The 21,881-nt window shown below is 37.5% G+C and overlaps 1 protein-coding gene across 1 annotated transcript in view; it reads right to left on the reverse strand.

The window, feature by feature from the left end:
• Positions 1-16,751, reverse strand: part of FSTL5 (follistatin like 5) — a 273,705-nt gene extending 256,954 nt beyond the window's left edge. The window contains exon 1 of the mRNA XM_053976601.1: positions 16,727-16,751. The gene's annotated coding sequence lies outside the window, so the exon portion shown is untranslated. The remainder of the gene's footprint in view (positions 1-16,726) is intronic.
• Between the last annotated feature and the right edge of the window lie 5,130 nt (positions 16,752-21,881).

Here is a 21,881-nt window from a genome sequence, read left to right on the forward strand (position 1 = left end):
CCATGAAAATCGCAAGACCAGAATAGACAGGTTTGAGTTTTTTGCCTCTAATTGGATTTGAAGTAACGAAAGAATTATAAAAGACTGTAGAAGGAAACCAAGTCCTAAACCACAAAAATGTAAAGAGAGAAGGGAGCTAGGAACAGGGGAAGTAGCATTTCAGCAGTCTTCATAGGATAGGAAGATTACTACAGTGCATATCAGCAAGAGATGTGATGTGGGAAAGTATATGACATGTAAGAAACCACAAGCTCCTGAAACACAGAAGGACATGGATGCACTCTGATGGAGATGAGTATACACGGCAGTACAAACACTGACAGGAAATATGAAATCATCAAACTGCAGAGAATAAAGATGCATGTGGATTTTGGTGTAATTGGATTGAAGCACAGCTCAATAAGTACCCAAAGAGACCAATGAATGTTGCAGCTATTTAAATAAACAAGGACTATCTGTAGCTGAGGGCAGCTTTGTCGTTATCAAGATTGAACCAAAAATACATTTGCCCTCCACTACTCTCCCCCAGTGCCCACATTAATATAATTGAGTAAACGATAGATGAAATCCTGACCCAATTGACAACATGCAAACAACTCTAAAATCTACATTTAATATGTTTGGTATAGAATTTCACCCTATGTATAGGATTTAGTTACAATGAACATTCACAAGAATGGAAATAAAACTTTAAAATAACTCTGTTAACTAAAATGAAAAAAAATCGAAGTTTCTTGTGATTGTTTATAGAACAAAATCTATGTCCATTCATATAGGTTCACAGAAGTATACAATTAGAGTAAAGTGTTCTGTTCTTGAATAGCCAAACTAGTTACAGGTATTTTCTCTTTTTCAATTTAACTGCTGTGGAGTTTTTTGTCTCTCTCCTTTCATGCATTGTGATGACTCAACTCTCTTTCTTCTTTATTGTCACAAAGGTCAACTTGCTTCATGAGCTTCAATTCAGCACAATCAGAAATACAGAAAATAGCACTTGTTTTGTCAGTCATAAAGCTGGCACAGGTTAGTAGTGCCATGTGCTTGGATGTTTAAGTCGAAGTCTATAAAAGAAGGATTTTCTCACCTTATGTAAAAAGAAATTAACAGACTGAGAAAAACAGGAAGTAAACACATACAGTTTCTGAGATCTGATAGAACAAAAAACCTCACCCTATCATATCTGATTAAAAAAAAAAAAAACCAAAAAAACCTGACAGCTGACTTGGTCATTTGCGTTCTACTATCTATATTAAATATAGTGCATCATTTTAGTACATAGTAATTTTCCTAAAAAAAGCAGTCTTCTTTAAATTTTGCAAAGATATTTCTAATCAAACAACACATTTCTCATACTGTATGCTTACAGCCCCATTCAATAGGATCCAAACCTTCATTTCCTGCTATGCTTTAACTGTCTTATACTATTTTACTGGGTTTTATTGCTTATGGTTTTATACCACTGTAATATAACTACTAGGAAGAAGCCTTCCAAATGCATGCTGGAAAGCTGACAGTAAACCAGAAAAACCTACCATTCCTGATTAGATTGTAGATATATAGGACTGTAAAAAAAGATTTTTTCAAAAATTCTTTAGCTAAAAAACTTGTCATTTCTAAGAAGAATGGAATGCAGATAATACAGAGCAAGGAGCACCCAGTACATAGGGATGAAATAGTAGGACATTAAAGGAATGTATTTTGTGTGTCCTCAACCACCATTGTATAATACATTGAAAACAATTATTTTTGTGTTCATTGACTTCAAAAAACAAGAAGTTTCAAATATTTTATTTGATTTGAGTTTTGGGGGTTTTGAGGGGGAATTTTTGCACTGTTTGGTCATTTTTTGGAAAGGCAAAAAGACAAATTCCTTCAGTTTTATTTATATAATAGAAATACAAGAAAACAATATAGAATTGATTGGAATGAAGTTTTGACCATCAATATGCCATGAAACACTAAAAATAGCCTCTTAACCAAAAAAACCCTGTATTTCAACAAGAAATAAATGCTCAGATGCCATCACCAGACACTCCATATCACATCTGGTATGAACTCTGTGTATAGGCAAGAGTATCCCATCTTATCTCATGTGACAGTGCCACTCTGAAGCTACAGTCTGAAGAGTGACCACCCCATCTCCCTGAAATACAAGTTTGCTTCCTTTTTCTTTCCATCTAGATGCTATTCTCATTTTTTGATTCAACCACGTTGACTCTGGGATTGTCTAGGACACCTCTGTGAAGTGCAAGGCTCATGAAGAGGAGCCAGGAGACATTGCTGAACATCACATTCCAACTGCTCTGTCACAAATGCTGATCACATGGCAAATGTCCAAGTGGCTCTTTATTGATGAATCAGTTACTGTCACATGAATTATCCTCAGTGCTGACTAAGGTAAGCATCCCTATGCTATTAGAACTGAAAGGTTCTCTTGCCTCTGACTGTATTTGAAGGTCTGAGAATGCCAATCTCTCAGTAATTTCAAATATTTCTTGTTATCCAGATGAGATTTTCTGGAAGCCACAAAATACAGAAATTCATCAAAGCAGAGAAAGAGGGTTTTGGAAGTTATTTTGGAGGTTTTTATCTGATTCAGCAACATGCAATAGAGTCTGAAGACTGTTTACTCTCTTGCAGTTCTTATGTGACTATTAAGCAGTGGAAAGAGCCTCAGTGGAGGACAGCCAAGTGACTTTAATCACTTTAATATTAATTACTTTCATAGAATCATTCTTGCATTCTGAAAATCTCTAATTTTGAAAAATCAGGATTACCCTGCCTACAGATAGAGGGAAGAATCCACTTTTCTTTGTCATCTTCAATGTCTTAAAGTTGCATAAATGAGGCAATCTGACATTTGGCAAAGAGAGGTGATGATAACTTCCATCCTCCAGAGTAAGACACAGATCATCTCAAACCACAGCTGATAGCAAACCCAGGTCAAACCTTCTCTCTTTACCTCCTCCAAAAATGCTGAGTATGATCTGTAGCAATAGAAAGTTCCAGCAGAAAGAAAAAGAAAGCGCCAAAGGATAAAGGCAATAAATGTAGGGAACTAAACTGATGCATCAGGTTCACTGTTCATCTTCTTGGTGCAGATGAGGGAAAAGCGGATGCTGCTAAGGTGGGAGAGGGGATATTCTATGTAGCAATGCATACTGTTCATATTCCTAATTCCTCACTTAATAAAAGAGTGTCAACACTCAGTGCTGACACTGCATCCATCAGCTGCAATTTCTATGTTGAACACTTGGAAACAAAACAAGAGCAGAGCCATTGCTGCTCTCTCTCAAAGTTGACAGCTTTGTGCAGCCTCCTAAGCTTAAAGCCAGCCCCACCAACAACCCAAGATCCAGTTTGTAAGGTCCTGCTACATACTCCCTATTCATGCTCCTAAATAATACCACAGCCTCCAAGTTCCCTACAATTCTGAGTGAACCATATAATACACATTCACGCTGAGGAAAAAAAAAAAAGTAGGTGCCATTACAAGTATCAAAAAGTATCCCTTATTTCCCAAAGTCACTTGACTTCTTTGAATATCACCCATGAAAGATAGCCTAGATTCAGCTCTGTGTTTTGCCCATTTTGGTTACTCTTAAAGCCCAAGGGAGATATAAATCTGGGAAGCAAATATTTATAAACTACTCCTGAAGAACCATTTACAACACTGGGAAAGGCAACCTTTTCCAGCTTTTTGGGTTTGTTTTTTCGGTTGGTTTTGTTAGTCCTAATGGGATATCAGAAACATGCCTTGGAGGATAAATGCAGGTACTGTTTGCTTTACATCAATCTCTTCCCAGATTGGCATTCCCATAAGGCTATCCTCACTCATGTGAGATAATTCTACAGGGGTTAAGTATACCACCAAAAGCTTTGAGAGAAAAGTTTAAATCTATGTCTTGGGATGCAGGGAGGAGAGAGTCACCTGCAGTTCAGTGTCGAAAGTCATAAGACTGTACTGCTTTGTTCAGGTTTTATCCCAGACAATTACTTTTACAGTCTATGTCTACAGTAACACACTGGCTCAAATCAAATCAGTTTTACATATTCTGAAGGAAGCTGTCTTGTTCCATGAGAGCTTAAACTGATCTTTGACCATGATATTCTAACTGATAGGTGGAGAGCAGTGCAGGAAAAGGTTCATTTCTAGCCAGATCAGCTCCATAATCCAGCTCACCACTCATATCAACACCTCTGGCCAGTAGATGGAAAGGAAAGACTGATCAACAGGTGTAATAGAATGTGAGGGATACCAGTGACCCTGTTGTAGGTTGGGTTGATTTAGTCAGGGATTTTATTAATGTTTGTTAGGTTGTTCCTTGTACACCCCTATTTTTCCCCTCACAGTGGTTTGCTACAAGTTGTTTACCACGAAAGTTCCTGTCACTCAGACCTGTCAATCTCCTTACCTCTCCCAGTTTTCTTCTTACATCGTTCTGTCAGTCAGGGGCTGTCACTCCTTGTCGGGGTGTCAATCTTGTAACCACTCCCTGCTTCTTCATGAAAGTTCTGCATCAATCACCCCACCTTAGCACTGCTATTTGTCCCAGAACACTGTACCCACCTCTGTTATGTTACCATTGGTTGTTATAATCTATGTCACTCCTCTGTCGTTTGTCCCTATAGGGCGAGCCAGGTTTCCACCCCTGTCCGCCCACCCCCTACTTAATCTGCTGCAGTCCTTTGTCTGTCGGCATTTGTCACTGCATGCAGTCCAGAGAGCATCCCACCACGCATGGGGGAATAAATGTTCTTTGGACCAGCAAACAAGTGTCGTCCTCTCGTCCCTTCGCTTCCTCTCAGCGTGAAGCTACCAAAGCTGTGTTACCCACACCGCAGTGCTCAGCCCTACCAGGGAGGCAGATGCCATAACCCTGGAGCGCCCGCTCACGTGGCGGACCCAGCCCCACAAAGGCAGCGCTAGCCGGCGCTTCTCGACTGCTTGAGGTCATAGCAGGTAACCACCGCATGACCCCAACACAGTTCAATTAATACTATTAATCTATTTAGCTACAAAGTGAAACTGCACACCTTATTCTCTGATCATAGCTTTACTTGCCCAGTCACATTAAAGTGAACACAATAAACTTTAAATCAACTTATTTAAGATATAACTGACAGGCTGTTTTAGCAAGCTTAGTACATTAGTATCTCTCTTACATTCTTGTGACAATAAATGTGACCCAAGAATCCCACAGCAAAATGGAAGACTTTTTTGCTATTGTGACTCTCAATTATCTATAATTTTATCTATTGTAAATACCATCTTAGAGCAGCATTCTAGTTTTTAGGGTAGTTTTCTGGTCATAACAGCCCTTCATGAACATCCAGAAATTTAGGACTATTCTTTAGTAATACTGACTTTTACCATTAATAGTTTTCTGTTGTTAGATTTGCTCACTGGCTCTAATTTTATAATATTGCCTGCAGATGGCCAGAAATAACATGCATGCAAGGATAAAAAGGAGGATGCAAATTTCAAAACAATACCATAATCTTCATTACAGAAGTGTTCGTCTAGTAATTAAGTGTGGAGCTGCACATATGGTGTCTGATTTATCTTCATATTTTCACTGATGCAAACTTGCTATGATAATATTAATGTAAATGTAACCATACCACTTTTCAGTCTGGGAGCACAGAAAAGCTATTTTTTTTTCTCTTTTTCCATTAGTAGTAGCACTTTTTTTTTTCCTCCACTAGAAACTGAAAGAAAGAAAAGTAGCTACAAAGTCACAGGTTTAGCTACTGCAGACTTTTCTTCTCCTCCTTTGTGTATTTAAGGGAAGTAGCTAGTTGCCTTAAATACACAAAGAATTTCATTCTCTTTTGGTGGATAAGGAGTTACATTCTTCTGGTTTAGGATTATTCATCAATGTTTTCACTCCCAGAAATCCACCAAACAAGAAGAGTGATAGCCACCAAACAAGAAGAGTTTCTCTAGTGAAATATGTCCAAAGGCTTTTGCCCTCTGCCTAAATATCTTACACTAAAATCTAATTCCTGCTGAAGAGAAAAATAACACTGCCTCTTAACATGGAGCAATAGAAACAAAATTTCTCGTCCATAACTCCTTCCCCGTAAGAATACTTATCAGCACACACTAAAGTTTTTGGTAATTTGTATGTACAATTACTAGGTTTTTTATTTCATTTAGTGCCCCCTTTCCACTCTGTTCTTTAAGCCCAGATCTGCCCAATTCTGACACTTCACTTGTGAGCAGTTCTGTGTCTTTTTCTGGGTATAGGTGTATATTAGTACAAACCATAAGGAGCAGCAGGATTCAACTCCTGTTCATACTGTTCAGCTCCTAGAAAGCATAACCTTCTATTTTCTGTACTCCAATTCTTGATAGTCTTGAAAGACTAGGAAAACTCAGAAATATCCTAAATTAGAAATTTATGAGCAACACTTCTTAAAAGGTACTTTTTCATATTCAAAAATTCAAAGATGAAATTTCCACATCATGACAATACCAGCTTTTTCCCCCCCCCCCCAACCCCTCCCCCCCATGGCTTTCTATGAAATATAACTAAATTGTAAAAATATTTACTATAGAAAAGTCTATTGTTTCTCCTCCACCTGTATTTATTAACAAACTTCAGAATAATATTTTTGCCTAGATGTACTCTTTTCAATCAGGAAATTTCAACTCTGAAACTTCACTTTTAGGCCTCATATCTTTGCAAATTAGTAGAACCTCCATACACACTGCATACTCATTTTAAAGCAGCCTGACTCTTTTCAATAGCACTTATCTGTTTCACTGTGCATCAATTTAAATTTCTTATGGAGATGTTTTAATTTGTGAAGTTGACATTTTGTATTCCATGCAAAGGCTACATGATGAACAGTTAAAACTTATTATAGATATTAATTAAATTCACAATCTTTAACACAAAAAAAACTGGTTTTTTGAAGCCAAAAGGCCTTTTGTGAAATAAATTACTATCAAAAATAGATAAAGCAAACCCAATGCAAAAGATAACACAGGAAAAACAAAGTGCATAATTACTGATGGACCTAAATACCAGAAATAGAAGGAAATTACTCATGCATTATTTCTGTCCCACACAAATAATTCCAATGCAATTATTACAGGATTGTAAAGGAACTGATCCCTCAGACACTAGTCAAAAGCAATGAAAAATTCATAATGATTATTTTTTTTTATAAACCTAGTCTAAACACAGAACAAAGAAGAAAATAACTGAGAAGATACTTTTCTTTAAATATTCACTGATTAGAGTGATAGCAATAAACTCTTGCAGCAAATGGTATTCCTTCTTGACCCCCCCCCCTTAAATTTGCTGTGGCTTGTAAATTGGTTTACTTTACCAATGGCAACCTCAGAAATCCAGTTTTAGAGAGAAATGGTGAATAGACGCTTTAAAATCCCTCAAATTCCCAAATATTTTCCTTTCTTTAAAACACCAAAGTGGGTCTCATGGTTGATGGATACAAATCAATATGGCACAGAAACCTTCTGCTGCATGCTGGGATAAGAAAGTTGATGTTGAAAATCAAAATTATAATCTGAGATGTTAAGGATATCAGATGTATGGGAAGTTTTAAATAAATCCTTATTTTGAATATTGAAAAAAAAACCCAACAATTATGAATGATTTTTGCAATGCTTATCTATAACATCACAACTCTTTTCATAGCTCTTTTTGGAAAAGCCTCAACTGAAGAGAATCACTGAATCATTAATCATTGGAAAAAACCTCTGAGATCACTGAGTCCAATCCTTAGCCCAGCACAGCTGTGCTCACCACTAAACACTGTCCCCAAGTGACACATCCACACGTTTCTCGACCACTTCCACGGACAGTGGCAAAACCCCTTCCCCTAGGCAGCCTGTTCCAATGCCTGACCACCCTTTTAGTGAAGACATTTTTCTTAATGGGAAATATTTAGCACTCAACCCTTAATACTTAAACAATAAAAATTTTAAAATTCGGAATTTCCATCCATGCATACAAGCACCTGCTCACTTTCAACAAAGGAACAAATCTGTTTGCTTATTTTTTTTAACCATTGAGAGCTTCATGGTCAGCTCTTTAGCCTTTCTTTCACCTTTTACTCATAACTCCAGAAACATGCCCAACTTATAAAAAATACAAATCTAACTCACTTAGATTGGATCTTTGTCTCTCAAAAGGCAAGCAGAGAATGATAAAACTGAAATTATTAGCCATAATACTTCACACTGTTCATCGAAGAGTCAGATGCAGCACATAAATTAATAAAAGCACTCTAAATCATTAGAGTCAGCACATTATATCACAAACTTTCATTTAAATCTCTTTATTAATGTGAGAGCTGTTCTATCTGAGAAACCATGAGAATGGGGGGGTGCTATTTTTTAATATGGATTTCTGAGACTTTGGAAGTATAAATAAAATTTTCAGTATAGATTTGTTAATGATTTATGTGTATATCATGTATATTTTTACAAAGACAAGCATAGCAGCCCTTTCAGAAGTTTACTTATGCATGGAAGAGATTACCGAGAGCCTAGAGCAGTAGATGTATGTGACTATCACACAGAAAAGATATAAAGGACATAAATATATATTAAAATATTAGATTTTTAGTCTTTTGGGGACACCAATTTTAAGATCTGATGCTTGAAGCAATCTACTAATGTTTCAAATGCAACCTCCAAGATGCAGAAAATCATCCCCCACCCTGCTGACTGCATCAAGAACATACAAATGTAGATTGTTCAAATATTTCTGTGAGAAAAATTCTCCAAGCATAAAATACGAGAATCAGCTTACTATTAGAGAGTAGGCCAAAACACAACTATAGCTAAGCAGCACAGTTTAAATCCACTAGAAAAACTATCTTCAGTTCAAAAAATAATTAACATTATACAAAAGTTAAATTTCAGGAGTGATGTTAATTATGTTTTTTTCTTTCAGTGTCCCAAGGAAACAATTAATTCAGCCCATGCATCTAGGTCTAGAAAAAAATTTACAGAATATTACTGTTTATTAAAATCAGCCTTGAACAAATACCAAAAAATCTAAAAGAGAAATATATTTTTTGTGTTGAAATACTACCATAGCACTAATTATCACTGGGATTCTGAATTACTTGAGAATATAAAGGTAGGATAAATGAAAGATAGAAACATAACATATAGGTTAGAGGACCAAATATATAGATTAGAGGACAAATATATAGGTTAGAGGACAAACAATTTAAAAAAATAGTATTTTAACTCTCCAATATACTAGCTAAGATTCATTCACCTTAAAAAGCACAGGAAGTAAATGAAAAATATAATCAGTCTTCAAACTATCATAGTCTGGTGCTGTGTCTTGTAGTTTATTTTAAATAAGAATTTTCTCTCTATCAAAGTACTTGATAATATGGAAGAGCAGCTCTGTGATGAACTGTATTTCAACTTAAAAATCAGCCCTCAAGATTAAAAACATCAATTTCTCACTGAAGCTGAGGTTATGTCTAACCTTGGCTGTTACAAGGAGAGGGAGGATCTGTGCAACTTAATTCCACTTGACAAGGACAAACCCAAAGTCCTGTCATAATGGGCTTCTCTTCTTTCTCTGTGGCCTTTCCACTGCAAAAACTGATGATGAGATGAACTTACGTTTCCATCTTGAAACAGAGCAGAGAGAAAAGGGCTCACAGTCAAAATTAGGTGCTACTTTAAAAGAAAAAAAAAAAAAAACTAAATTTAATTTAAATTTTTTGTCTAAAAAATGGAGTTGATGCATTGACCACTCAGTGGATGAGGAATTGGCTGGATGGTCAGATGCTGCGGTCAGGGTGTGGTCAATGGCTCAATATCCAAGTGGAGACCAAGACAAGTGGCATTCCTCAGGGGTTGATATTGGGAGTGGCACTACTCAACATCTTTGGCAGTGACATGCACAGTGTGATTGAGTGCATCATCATCAAGTTTGCCAATGACTCCCAGCTGTGTCGTCGAGTCAACACACTAGAAGGAAAGGCTGCCATCCAGAGGGACCTGAACAGGCTTGTGAGGTGGGACTTTGCAAAACTCTTCAAGTTTAACAAGGCTGAGTGTAAGGTCCTGCACCTGGGTCGTGGCAATCCCAAGTACAAATAAAGGTTGGGTGGAGAACAGATTGAGAGCATCCCTGATGAGAAGGACTTGGGGGTGCTGGTTGACAAGAAGTTCAACATGACTCAGCAATGTGCACTCAAAAATCTTGGAGCACAGAAAATCTTGGGCTGCAGCAAAGGAATTGTGGACAGAAGGTCAAGGGTGGTGATCCTCCCTCTCCATTCTGTTCCTGTGAGACCCTAGCTGGAGTATGCATCCAGCTCTGAGAATCCCAACATCAGGATGTGGCCCTGTTGGAGTGAGCCCAGAGGAGGGCCACCAAGATGATGAGGGGGCTGGAGCACCTCTCCAGGCTCAGAGATTTGGGGTTGTTCAGGCTGCAGAAGAGAAGGTCCCAGGGAGACCACATTGAGGCCTTCTGGTACCTAAAGGGACCCTGCACAAAAGATGAAGAGGTATGTTTTACAAGGGCATGTAGTGATAGGATGAGGGAGAGTAACTTTAAACTGAGAGCAGTTTTAGATTATATATTAGGAGGAAATTCTTCACTATGAGGGTGTTGACACACAGCTTGCCCAGAGAAGCTGTGGATATTCCAAGCTCTGGAAGTGTTCAAGGCCAGACTGGATGGACTTTGAGCACCCTGGCCTAGTGGACAGTTTCCTTTCCCATGGCAGGGGTTTGGAAAGACATGATCTCTAAGGTCCCTTCCAATTTAAAACATTCCTTCCTTGATAATATCAGATATTGCACTCTTGTGAATACTGCAGAGATAACTAAGCAAATGTTTGCAAATGATACTGTCTTTCAGAGAATTTTCTGAGCATTCACCTCTCAGACTTGAGGAATATCTGTAAAACACTGAGAAAATCTGCCTTTAACAAAGCTACCAGATTTCAGATTTCTTTTAGGTCTCAAATCTCTCATAAAAAATAAATAGCTAACCAAGATGTTATACAAATGTCACATTTTACAAAAACTTCTGCTTTGTGTTGATTTCAGACTCATACCAGACCCTTAGGAGGGAAAAATTAGACACTGCTACAAATGATGATGCAAAAGGAACAAAAACCTCTCCAAAATGTGACTTAATAATTCTCTTTCTGTTCAAATATAAATGCAAAAGCATTTTCAAAATTTACAAAGTGCATCTCTTCTTTTACTTAGATACAATAGATTATTTTCTGCTCTATGAATACAAATTTGGACCACTGCAACTCTAAACCACAGGTATTTGTGAATTATTCATTCATGTGCATTTAGCTTTCCATTGCAGTTTGTCCTCAGAAAGCAGATATACACTGTCTTTTCTGTGTATATACTAAATGTGTTTGAACCTTGCATGTTTCTTGCAATCACTGAGAGGGCATGATTGCCACCAAATACAATCCTCAATTGCATAAATAATTGTAACATTAGTGCACTGTATTCACACTGTAACAGAATGAAAGGCTGCATTTATTCTTTTGACTGCTTTTGCATATGACTCAAGATTTCCATTGATCTATCAGAATGATGTGAAATTGCTTTGTTTTTTCTTTCCCAGCAATCATTTATAACAAAATATAATAAAACCCATAAACAACATATATTATCAGTTATAGCAGTGTTTTAAGTAAAGTTTACAAAAGAAAATACATAAAAGAAATAGAACTTGAAATGTTGAACTTTGAAACAAATCATAATCTGCAAGCTCTTTGAAAACAAAGTTTCTTTCTATTGCTCATCATGTAAGAATTTTGTTGATTTGTTTAAATGCATATAATGACTTACATATTATTTAGGAAGACAAAAGTCTGTTATAATAACAAAAACACATACAGTTCAGAGTTACAATGCAGAAAACCTCTAAAATATTTTATTTCCTAATGGAAGCAAAAGTATGTACAGTAATAATCTAGAAGTTCCTATCATTTAATAAAAGAGTATTTTTAGTAATAAGTTTTTTTTATCTGATTAAAGTTATAAGCTGCTTTCAAATTACTTTGTTTCTTTTTGAAGATATTAGGAAATTCTTTATGAAGGAACTAAAAATACTTTCAGAAAGTTTTTAATATGCTGATCTGAAAATGATAGTGGCTTTTACCACAAGACTGCCTATTCAGTTGTAAAAATATTTCAGATTACAATAAGCCTCACTTGGAATAAAATGAGAAGAAAGCTCTCTCTGTCAGGAAAAGAAAGAAGTATTTTAAATATCCTTCATCTTCCATCTAACATTTTCAAGTACTTTATTGCACAAAAAAAGTCTTTCTGAAGTCTGCACTGAAAAGCACTGCTGGACACCAACCTCAGTTAATTCAAATGCAAATAAACTGTGAACTTCAACCTACTTCAAGCAATCAGTGCAAGCATTGCCAACTCTCCCCTCATTTAACTCTTTAGAACTTCTTATTTTCTTAAGATTTGCAGGACTCAGCAATGCAGCCAAATAATTCACCACTAATTTTACATAGTGTATGGTATAAAGAATGATTACTTGAATAGACTTACCATGATAATTTCTAGGATAGAAAGTGTAAATACCTGCATAAACGTTGCTATCAAATAAAGCTAAAAATGGATAACAAAATAACACATTTCCAGTCATTCTCATTCCCACTTGGTAAGGAATCGTGCCTGGCTAAACCACAGCAACCTCTCTTGGCCAGTATATTTAACCAATACAAACAGAAGTTACAATGGCATAAAGGAAATGAAAGATACCAACAATTAGGGAGCCTTTTTGAAGTCCTTCTGCAACAGTAACTGTGCAGTAATTCCTTGATCTGCACTAGCCCATCAAAATGAAGACACATCTGTTAACAAATGCATCATCTAGAAAGGAACACAACCTACCAGAACTTTGTAACTAGAGGTTACTCAACCCAAAACCTAAAGAAAGAATTTGTAAAATACTACAGAAGTAAATAAAGTTGTGGGTTTGATTTCTCCTGAATAATCTTCCTGGGCAGTAGTAACCTTTGATATTGGAGGTGTTAGAGGGAATTTCACATGGCACTATTTTCAGAGGGGCTAGACTACCGCTGCTCTTGGTCAGCCCACAGCTTTCTCAATGTCTCTTTGCTACAGAGAAAATATTTGACTTGCTGCTCTTCTGATAATATGAAATTGTTGTCTTTTCTGTCTACCAAGAGTCAGGGAAAAGCATGCTGTATTAAATATGTATAATATCATATGCAAACAAGTTTCCAGTCTTTTCATTTGCTGACAGCTATTCTCTGTCTACCTTTTTTCCGAAGGTAAAAAAAATGGCAGCTTGAACTAAAAAACAAGATTAAACAGATCTACAAACAAACTTGCTAATCTATTTACTTTAAAGTTATGTAGCACAACAGACCAAGCTACACTGAATGGTTAGCAAATATGGTCCTGTTTTTGCTTAGAAAAATTGTAGAACAAAGTCAAGAGTGGCATTTGAGTCATTGCTTCCCCTTGAGCCATTGATTCACACCAGCAACATTTAACATCCACAATTATCCCATAATATTTGCCAGTCTGGAGAATAATAATCAGAAATGACTTCCGGAACTTCATTGGACCTCTGACCTTTGATATGTCAAAGCCAAGTTCAGAAGTGCTAAATGGAAGAACTATTCCTCTTGGAGCTCCATCTTTAGATTTCAAACTAACAAAACTGAGAAGAGCTTTGTTTTTAATATTATTTTATAGTCTCTAAAAGAAGAGTAACACAAAAATTTGTATTTTCTGAAAAGTTATATGAAGTCACAGTTTAGGACAGTATGCATTTTTCTAAGAAAAATAAAAGTTTGGTATTTTTAAAAGACATAATTTATGTGATTGTAACAGTTGTTTTATTCTAAGATTGAATATTGCTTTTAAACAAATAGTGAGGATTACTGGATAAACTCACACACTAACAGAAACAGGATGAAAAACTGACATGATTAGGTAGATCCAGAACACACCTAGAATGGAGCAACCAGAATATTTGAGCCTTTACCAATCAGCATTTGCTGTCAAAGGCCTTAAACCAGGAAATAACCAAGTGATCCACTGGAAAAAGTAAGCTTTGGATCCCTGACAGGGTTGTGCATATGCTTACATTTTCAATAGTTGTAAGCGTGTGCCCTCATATGCACACCTTTGTGTGTTGGTCAGCTTAAGAAGGATCCATAAGGTAGCTCTTGAAACTTGAATTTTCTCTAAATCCTGTTTTTCTAACAAAACTCGTCCCTGATTTCATATTAGTTCTGCAGTCACATGGTTGGTCAAGCCATTAACAACTTTTGTGTGATGTTGATAAAGGATTTGGAACTGCATTTTATAGAAAATCATATTATTACAAGTTGACAAATATGCTTGGACAACCATACTGCAGACAGACTTCTTCTAATTAGAACCAATGACCAAAATGGCTATGGACCACACAATGTATACATATATTGAGAACACCATTTTGTTGAAAAATAGCAGTGCCATTTTATCTCTTTTGGAGTATATGTATCATTTCAAATACCCATTTTTCAAACATAATTTGTCAAATAAATCAGTCTAATACAAATGAAAGCAAAATTTACATAGAAAATACAATCAGATATAAATTTAAAAGCACAGAATTAATGTCTTAGTATCAAAGTTTATAATCTGATTTATGTTGGTCAAGTGACTGATCTCAGAAAGGTCAATGACTTTTAATCATGTAATGATGGAGATAGTCCTGTTAACAGGAAAAAGGCCATGTGTATGAATAGAGACCACTCAAGTGAACAATGATTTGCAGATTCAGGCCCTGTGTAAACATTAAAAGTTTAGATATATAATTAGTGGGTTTGGGTTGCAATGCTGTGGGTCTTTTTCCTCCCTCAGTATTATCATAGCATCTGCATCACATGGTTCAGAATAACTTTTTCAAAATAATTTTGTAGTGTCTACTTCAAAAAGTAAACATCCTGAATCTCCATACTTTAAAAGACATAATTTAAAATTATATCAAAATATTTCAAAGCAAATCAATATTCACATCAATGACAGATGATAAAAGCTGTCTTAGCTGATGGATAGACTGTTAATGAAGGCTTGCAACTAGTGCAAGTGCTATGTAATGAACTTTCATTCCCTACTGTTGAGAGAGGAAGGAGAGAGCTGTTTTATGAGGGGGGAAAGAACTATAAAAATATATTTCCTAATTCTACCCAAATGCAATGAATGTCTCAGCATTCTGAACTACTCTCTCCTCATTTTTCTAGCTTTCAACTTTACCCATCAGTAGCTCTGTGCTGCTGCCTGATGGTTATCTTTATACTCCAGCTGATACAAACATTCAGCAAAATAGAACCCACTTTAAGGAAATGATGCAGGAGCAAAAAAATGCCACAATACTAAGAAGCAGCCTCCTTTCATCAGCTTCATCCCATCAACGAAAGTTACTTCATGCTCACAGCTACTACAACTGCTAGCACCTGTGCAGAGCATCTGTGTAGAGAAATGCTTGTGGTTTAGGTCCCAGTTCCTAAGAAAATTCATCACAACCAAAAGAGTATGAAATGCTACATAATTCTAAAAAACACAAGGTGGGGACCTCATTTGCCTGCTTATTTTGTTGAGTTATATCAGTAGCACTGGTTTGGAGCAGCAGCTGCCTATTCCCTCTGGGAATCTGCCTTAATCTCAGACAGACCCCCCTGCGTGGTGCTCAGCTCTGCGTGTGCAGAAGTCACTGCACAGCGCTCAGCTCTGTGTGTGCAGAAATCCCTGTATAGCACTGAGCACTGCATGTGCACAACTCTGACAACTCACTGAAGCAGCAGCAAACTCCTCTGTGAAGCAGAGCTCTGTACCAAGCTCACGAAATGTTAAACACTGCTGAAAAAAAAAGACATTACATCTGCCCACACTTCTCAGTTCTATTCAATTACTGACAACAGCAGTCCTACAAGTGCAACATAATATGGTATTATTGAATCCAAGATCCTCATTTATGCCTAGTTGCAGCCTGGGAGCAGGCCTGATGTTCAGTCAACATCAAAGGACAAAAATTCACGACTTTCACAGACATGCACATCCCATGTTGACCTTGGAGGCAGAGGTGGTGATGATCCCTTTCATAAAGGTGCTGTTTCCCAAGTTGACAGCGTTACAGTGCTGAATTGTTTGTCAAGTAACAGGGCATCACCATCCTTCTGTTACACACGTATACAGGCACGCACAAGAACACAGAGCAACATGCGGCTATGCTTTTAAATCCTCTTTAATTCCTTCTTTACTCTCTACTTCCCAGAATGACCTCGCATATCCTGTCCTCCCCCAGACAGAATCAACCAGAGCTTCTCTAGTCCCCCCAAATCGGTTTTTATACAAAGTAGACGCTGTAATCTTTTGAGATATTTCTATAATATTAAAGATTTCTAATGTAAAACATTTTCAACCATTTAAAAATCACCCTGAGAGCCTGTTATCAGTAAAAATAAACCTTGAACTTTTCACTTCGATTCATCTTTTGTTTATGGAGCCCTCTTCACTGAAAGCTGCATCCTTTTTCCAAGCCTTGCCCGTACACTGACCTAAGGGCTACCAAGCTTCCAACTTTGCTCTGCCTTTAATTGCCAGCTGCTCCATCCCACCCAGCACCCCGCTACCATTTATGTAAAAAATACGTATGTGTGTGTGTGTGTGTATATTGGTATTGCTGCTTACCTTGTCCAAGAGTTACTAAAATCCACAAGGGGGGAAAAAAAAAAACCAAAACCCCCAGCTCGACGGGTCCTCGTGCAAATCGCAAAGAGAGGAGCACTTCTTCTTCCTTTAACAAAGCCACAAGCGGCTCCGCCGCGATCCGGTGAGCGAGCGAGGGAGGGAGCGACTACTCCGGGGCAAAGTGGGCGCAGCTGCCGGCAGGGCGCTTCCCGGCGGGATCAGGCGCGGGGAGGCTCCGCGGGCCGAGGCGCCGCGGGGAGGCGGCGGGCGCCCTTCAGCACCCGGCGCGGCGCGGACAGCAGCGCTCCCGCCCGGCCCCGCTGCCGCCCGCCCCGCCGCGCCGCTCGCACCGCCCCCGCGCCGCCCCCTGCGCCGGGCGGGCTCCCAAACTTGCGCTCCGCCGCCGACCGCCTCCGTCTTCTGGTTTCTTGCGTTTTTCTACCGGCCGGCCGGGTGGGACGTGTCGTGTTGCCCCAGCACTTCTCGCCGGGGGGGTTCCGTGCCCGCGCAGGGGGCTGTTAGCCCGGCAGAGGTCACCGAATCCCTCCTTCGTCTTCCCCTCCGCGGGGCCACAGCCCCGGTGCCTTTGCCCGCAGTCCCCGCAGTGCGCGCAGAGCCCTGGCCCGGGCGGCGGCACCCAGCGCCCGGGCAGATGGCAGCGCTGGCGCCGGCAGCAAGAAGAGCAACTGCTGTGAAACAGTGAGGAACACCCCCCTGGAGCACAGAGGGGTGTTGTGCCGGCGTGTTCCAAGCGGGGGGTTGTTAAACAATATTCATAAGCTTTAATATATCAATATATCAAAGCTCAAGTATGCTGGAGGCTTTGCACACCTGTATCGGTAAGCCCTAGCGTCCACACCAGATTGAGGTGCTTGAGTGCTGAGGTAGACGTCCCTGATAACCCTTGCCAGAAACATGGACATGTGATTGGGAAGCTTAGTTATACAAAACATAAGGAGAAAAAAAAAATCACCTTGAGATGAGACCGTTAATTACATGCTTCAATTATAAGCACGAGAAGAGGTGCCTTTGGATGAACAGGAACAATCAAAACAAAAAATCCAACTGGAAACTAATCACCTAAAAACTTAGAGATATATTTCTGTGAAGTTAAGCAGGGAAACAGTATTTTGAAGTCTCACTTGAATCTGCTTTATGGTGAGATAACAGTTTTAGTTATCTGATTTATTACTTTTAAATTAATTTACTATCCATTCTACCACTTTTAAGGAGTAGCTCTTTCATCTTCAATGTGAAATCATTATGAAAATTAAGTATCTACTCCTCATGCCATTATAGGTTACCTGTTTCGTGCCTTTTGGGAAAATACGTTACAGATTAAAGTATTAAACTGTCTTTAAATCACCCATGGCTAGAGTAAAGCCAGACAGAGGTCAGCTGCTCTGACGTACATCAGCTTTCTAGGTTAATTACACTTGTGTCTACATGTGGAATGAACACGCAGTAAGAAAGAAAAATAAATGGTTTTAGGTATGGTAAATACCATACCTAAAACCTGAACTAGTTAACATAGGAAATAATAAAGCAGGACAGGTTGGATTGCATTAGCTTATTACAATTTTTTGAGGGAGTTCTTACTGGGCTGATAATTAGGTCATGGCACTGCAAGAAGGAACATGATTAACTCCGACACACAAAGTGTGGAGTATAAAGCCAAATACAGCAGACTTTCATTGACCCAACCCTTTCTAATTGCCAGTTATCATGAAGGCAGCTTGTCTGGCATCTGGATTGCATTTATGAAACCCTATTATTTTACTTCTCGTGTTTCTCTTAAGCCCTCTCAGGTTTTTTGCAAAGTACAGACAATATAATTGCACTACTTAAGGACAATTTTTACAGTATAAAATTGACACTGAGTTTAGCCGCACCAGAAACTCTCATAGGATGGAGGTAAACACCAAACTGGCTTGTTCAAAACTGAGGGGAAATTGAAATGTTGTGAGGATGAATAGGGACCTTGTTCATCCATTCTCCTTTGCCATTATGAAAGTACATGAAACAAGCAATCAACAATTACGTAGATGTTTTATATAATCCAATTATTGAAGCAGTTGGGAAAGCGGTCAAATTCTGCAAGGTCTGACGTGTCATAACTTACTGGTTAGCTTTGCAAATTAGTAGACAATGAATCCCCAAACTAGCATGTAGAAGACCCTCAAAACTTCTGAAAATCTCTGTATCTTGTGAGGATTTGCACTCCTAATTTTCAGTGTAAATAATGATACAATTGTGGAATACCTTAATGTATCTTGGCATTCTGAGTGTGTTTATCTGATCATTCATGTCTTTATTCTTTGTAAACTCATTGAGATAGTCAATTTAAAAGCTCATATTTAATTAAAATTAATTTAATGTATTTTTAGCACATACATATTTTGTAATTTTTCTTCTAATTTAGATCTGTATCAGTTATAGAAACATAGTTGGAAAATAAATTTGGTTCATTCACATCCTGACATTTTTCTGTCTTCTGCTTAATGGCTATTATTTGTGAGCTCCATTTTTTACATTGTTGAATCTTCTTTACTCACACACAAAATATGTGAATGATTTTTTTTATTGTTATTGTGTCCCATACATTACATCATCATTTTGCAGTTCAAACATTTTCATCCACAGAGTGACGAGGATATTACCTTATTGGATGTAATGCAGACCAATATATATTATTGTAATGAAGATCTTATTCTGTGCTTAACAATTAATTGCTAGTCCAGAGATACTGTTGCAGCTTAGTAGTATATTTCTGATTTCCATAATCCTAATTTGGATATTTTATGATCATATCTGGCACATCCCACATAATGTGCCAGACAGTTCTCTGTTTGGTATACTCCTGAGCCCCATGTGCTTGACAATCAGTTATGCCTGGTTTTTATACTTTATACCCCAATTACTGTATTTGAAGCATTTGCCATTGGGCAGAGAACATATCCAGTAAGTACTGGCATTTTCTTGTAAAGATAAAGAACACAGAAGAACTTCAAAGCTGCTTTATGTTTGTTTAGACGATAAATATTATTAATAAAGATTCTCTATTTTGTATTTATGAGATGCTGCTTAATATAATATAATATCTGATACAGGAGGAAGTTTTATGCAAGACAAAGAGAAGATCAAAGTCTCCATATATTAAAGGGAAGTTAATGCAAATAATACATGATAAAAGTTTTAACAATCTATTCAGTATTGTCCATGCTGTGGTTTAACTCCAGTTAGCAGTCAAAAACCAGGACCAGAATATTTATTCTTACACTTCACAGCCTCTTCAAAACTCACTGAAGTTACAACAATAGTCACTTTCTTTGACTAATTTCTATCTCCTTTTCTACTGTAAAAAATTCTGGAGAAGGGGCTATGTTCATTGTAAACAGCATTGCACCCAAAATGAATGCAGAATTAGAGATTAAGTGTAGTTTTTCAGCACTGACTAGTTTCACTTCTCTTGGTTTTTCTACCAGTAGCACTTCTAATTAATTCAATTTTTTTTTTTAATTTGTGCTTGGGATTTTGTGTTAATAATCAGTAAGGGACAAAAACAGGACATTTCAAAAACTCGCCTTGTTACTTACTCTTTAGATTATTCGAGTGACTTCTGTGTGGCTTGGTACCCCTCACCACCTGCAAGTTCAGTAACAAAATTTTAATTTTCTGTGATCAATCTTTAAACACGTGAATTGAAAAGCATTCCTATTAATAGTTACCAGTAATTTAGGATATTAATATCTGATACTACTAAATGCTAATTAATTTGTTGTCCCAAACTATGCAATAGTTACAATGTGGTAATAAGACCAAAAAACAAAAAATTCATTATTTTTGTCTTTGAATAAAGAATATGCACCACTTGAAACACAATTATATTTATAGCTTAATATGAAAAATAATTTTAGGCATGATAAATTCTAACAATAATGAAATCTTATTTCAAAATATACAGTCCAAAGTACTGCCCTTTGTAGGATTCAATTTCCATTTCTTCTTAACAAATTATTCCTCTTTTTTTTTGAGGACAACAGCTGCCCCTTCAGTGCAGCTGTTACTAGTGAAGATCATTGATTAGCTTGAAGTCAATGACAGCAAAAGAACTCTCAGGATGCTCTGATAGGAGATAGCATGAATAATCCTCCAAATCTCTCTCTCACTATTGCACACACACAGTGTGAAGTTTGGACACATACATCTTTCCCTCATTTTCCACTCGTCTAATTCACTCAATGTCTGCTCAATGTTTTAATGAAAGATGATAATGCATCCACTATAAACTCAGTCCTGAACAAAAAGCACAAGAAATGCATTGAGACCTGGACCGGTGCTTTGATAACAGCAGGGCATCATGAGCACTAGAATGACAGACGCTGGCAAATGGCAGAGAGGAAAATTAGCTTACTCATGGCTTGGAGAAAGGTTGTGCCAACCATCTGTCACAGGAGATCTCCCAAATGACAGCAAGAATCATAAAGGCACATTAAGGTTTTCCCCGTATCTCCTCAGAGCCAGTTCTCACAAAGGGACCCAAATAAAAGAAATATGATTATTGTTCACACACAAGGACGCTACCTTTGAAATTCATCAAAATAATTCAAATGCATGCCCCAAAATAACAGATGTAGACTCAGAGTGTGTGTGGGGAAGCCTAGGCTCTGAGGTTAGATGGGTAGGTTTTTTCATTATGTCTAATAAAATGAATGCTATAAATTCATTTCAGTGTGTAGTAGATTTGCAATGATAGTGATTCTGACAAGATGATATTGTCCCCATTCTCATCTTGTGAAAATAAAGTAACAACTGATTAAATAGGAAGAAGATAATATACTACAGAACTAATATCCACATTAAAAATTACTATTGGAAAAGAATTAAGCAATGAGGATAAATATTTAATTTCATATCATCTAGCTTTTTTCAACTTCATTTGGGATCAAATAATTTCATTATTCATTATCGTTGAAATCTGAAAGCATACTACCACTCGATAGTAGATAATAGAGATTCTATTAAAAAAAAAACTCCACACAAAGAGAAAGCTGCAGATAGTGAATTTCAGTGCGTAGTGATAGCATTTATAAGAGATCTCTTAGGGCACCTACTGGGGAACTTTAGTATTGCATGCCAAAGAAAGCCTGGAAAA

Source organism: Vidua macroura, chromosome 4, assembly GCF_024509145.1.
Source record: "Vidua macroura isolate BioBank_ID:100142 chromosome 4, ASM2450914v1, whole genome shotgun sequence".
In the NCBI taxonomy this organism is placed as follows: domain Eukaryota; kingdom Metazoa; phylum Chordata; class Aves; order Passeriformes; family Viduidae; genus Vidua; species Vidua macroura.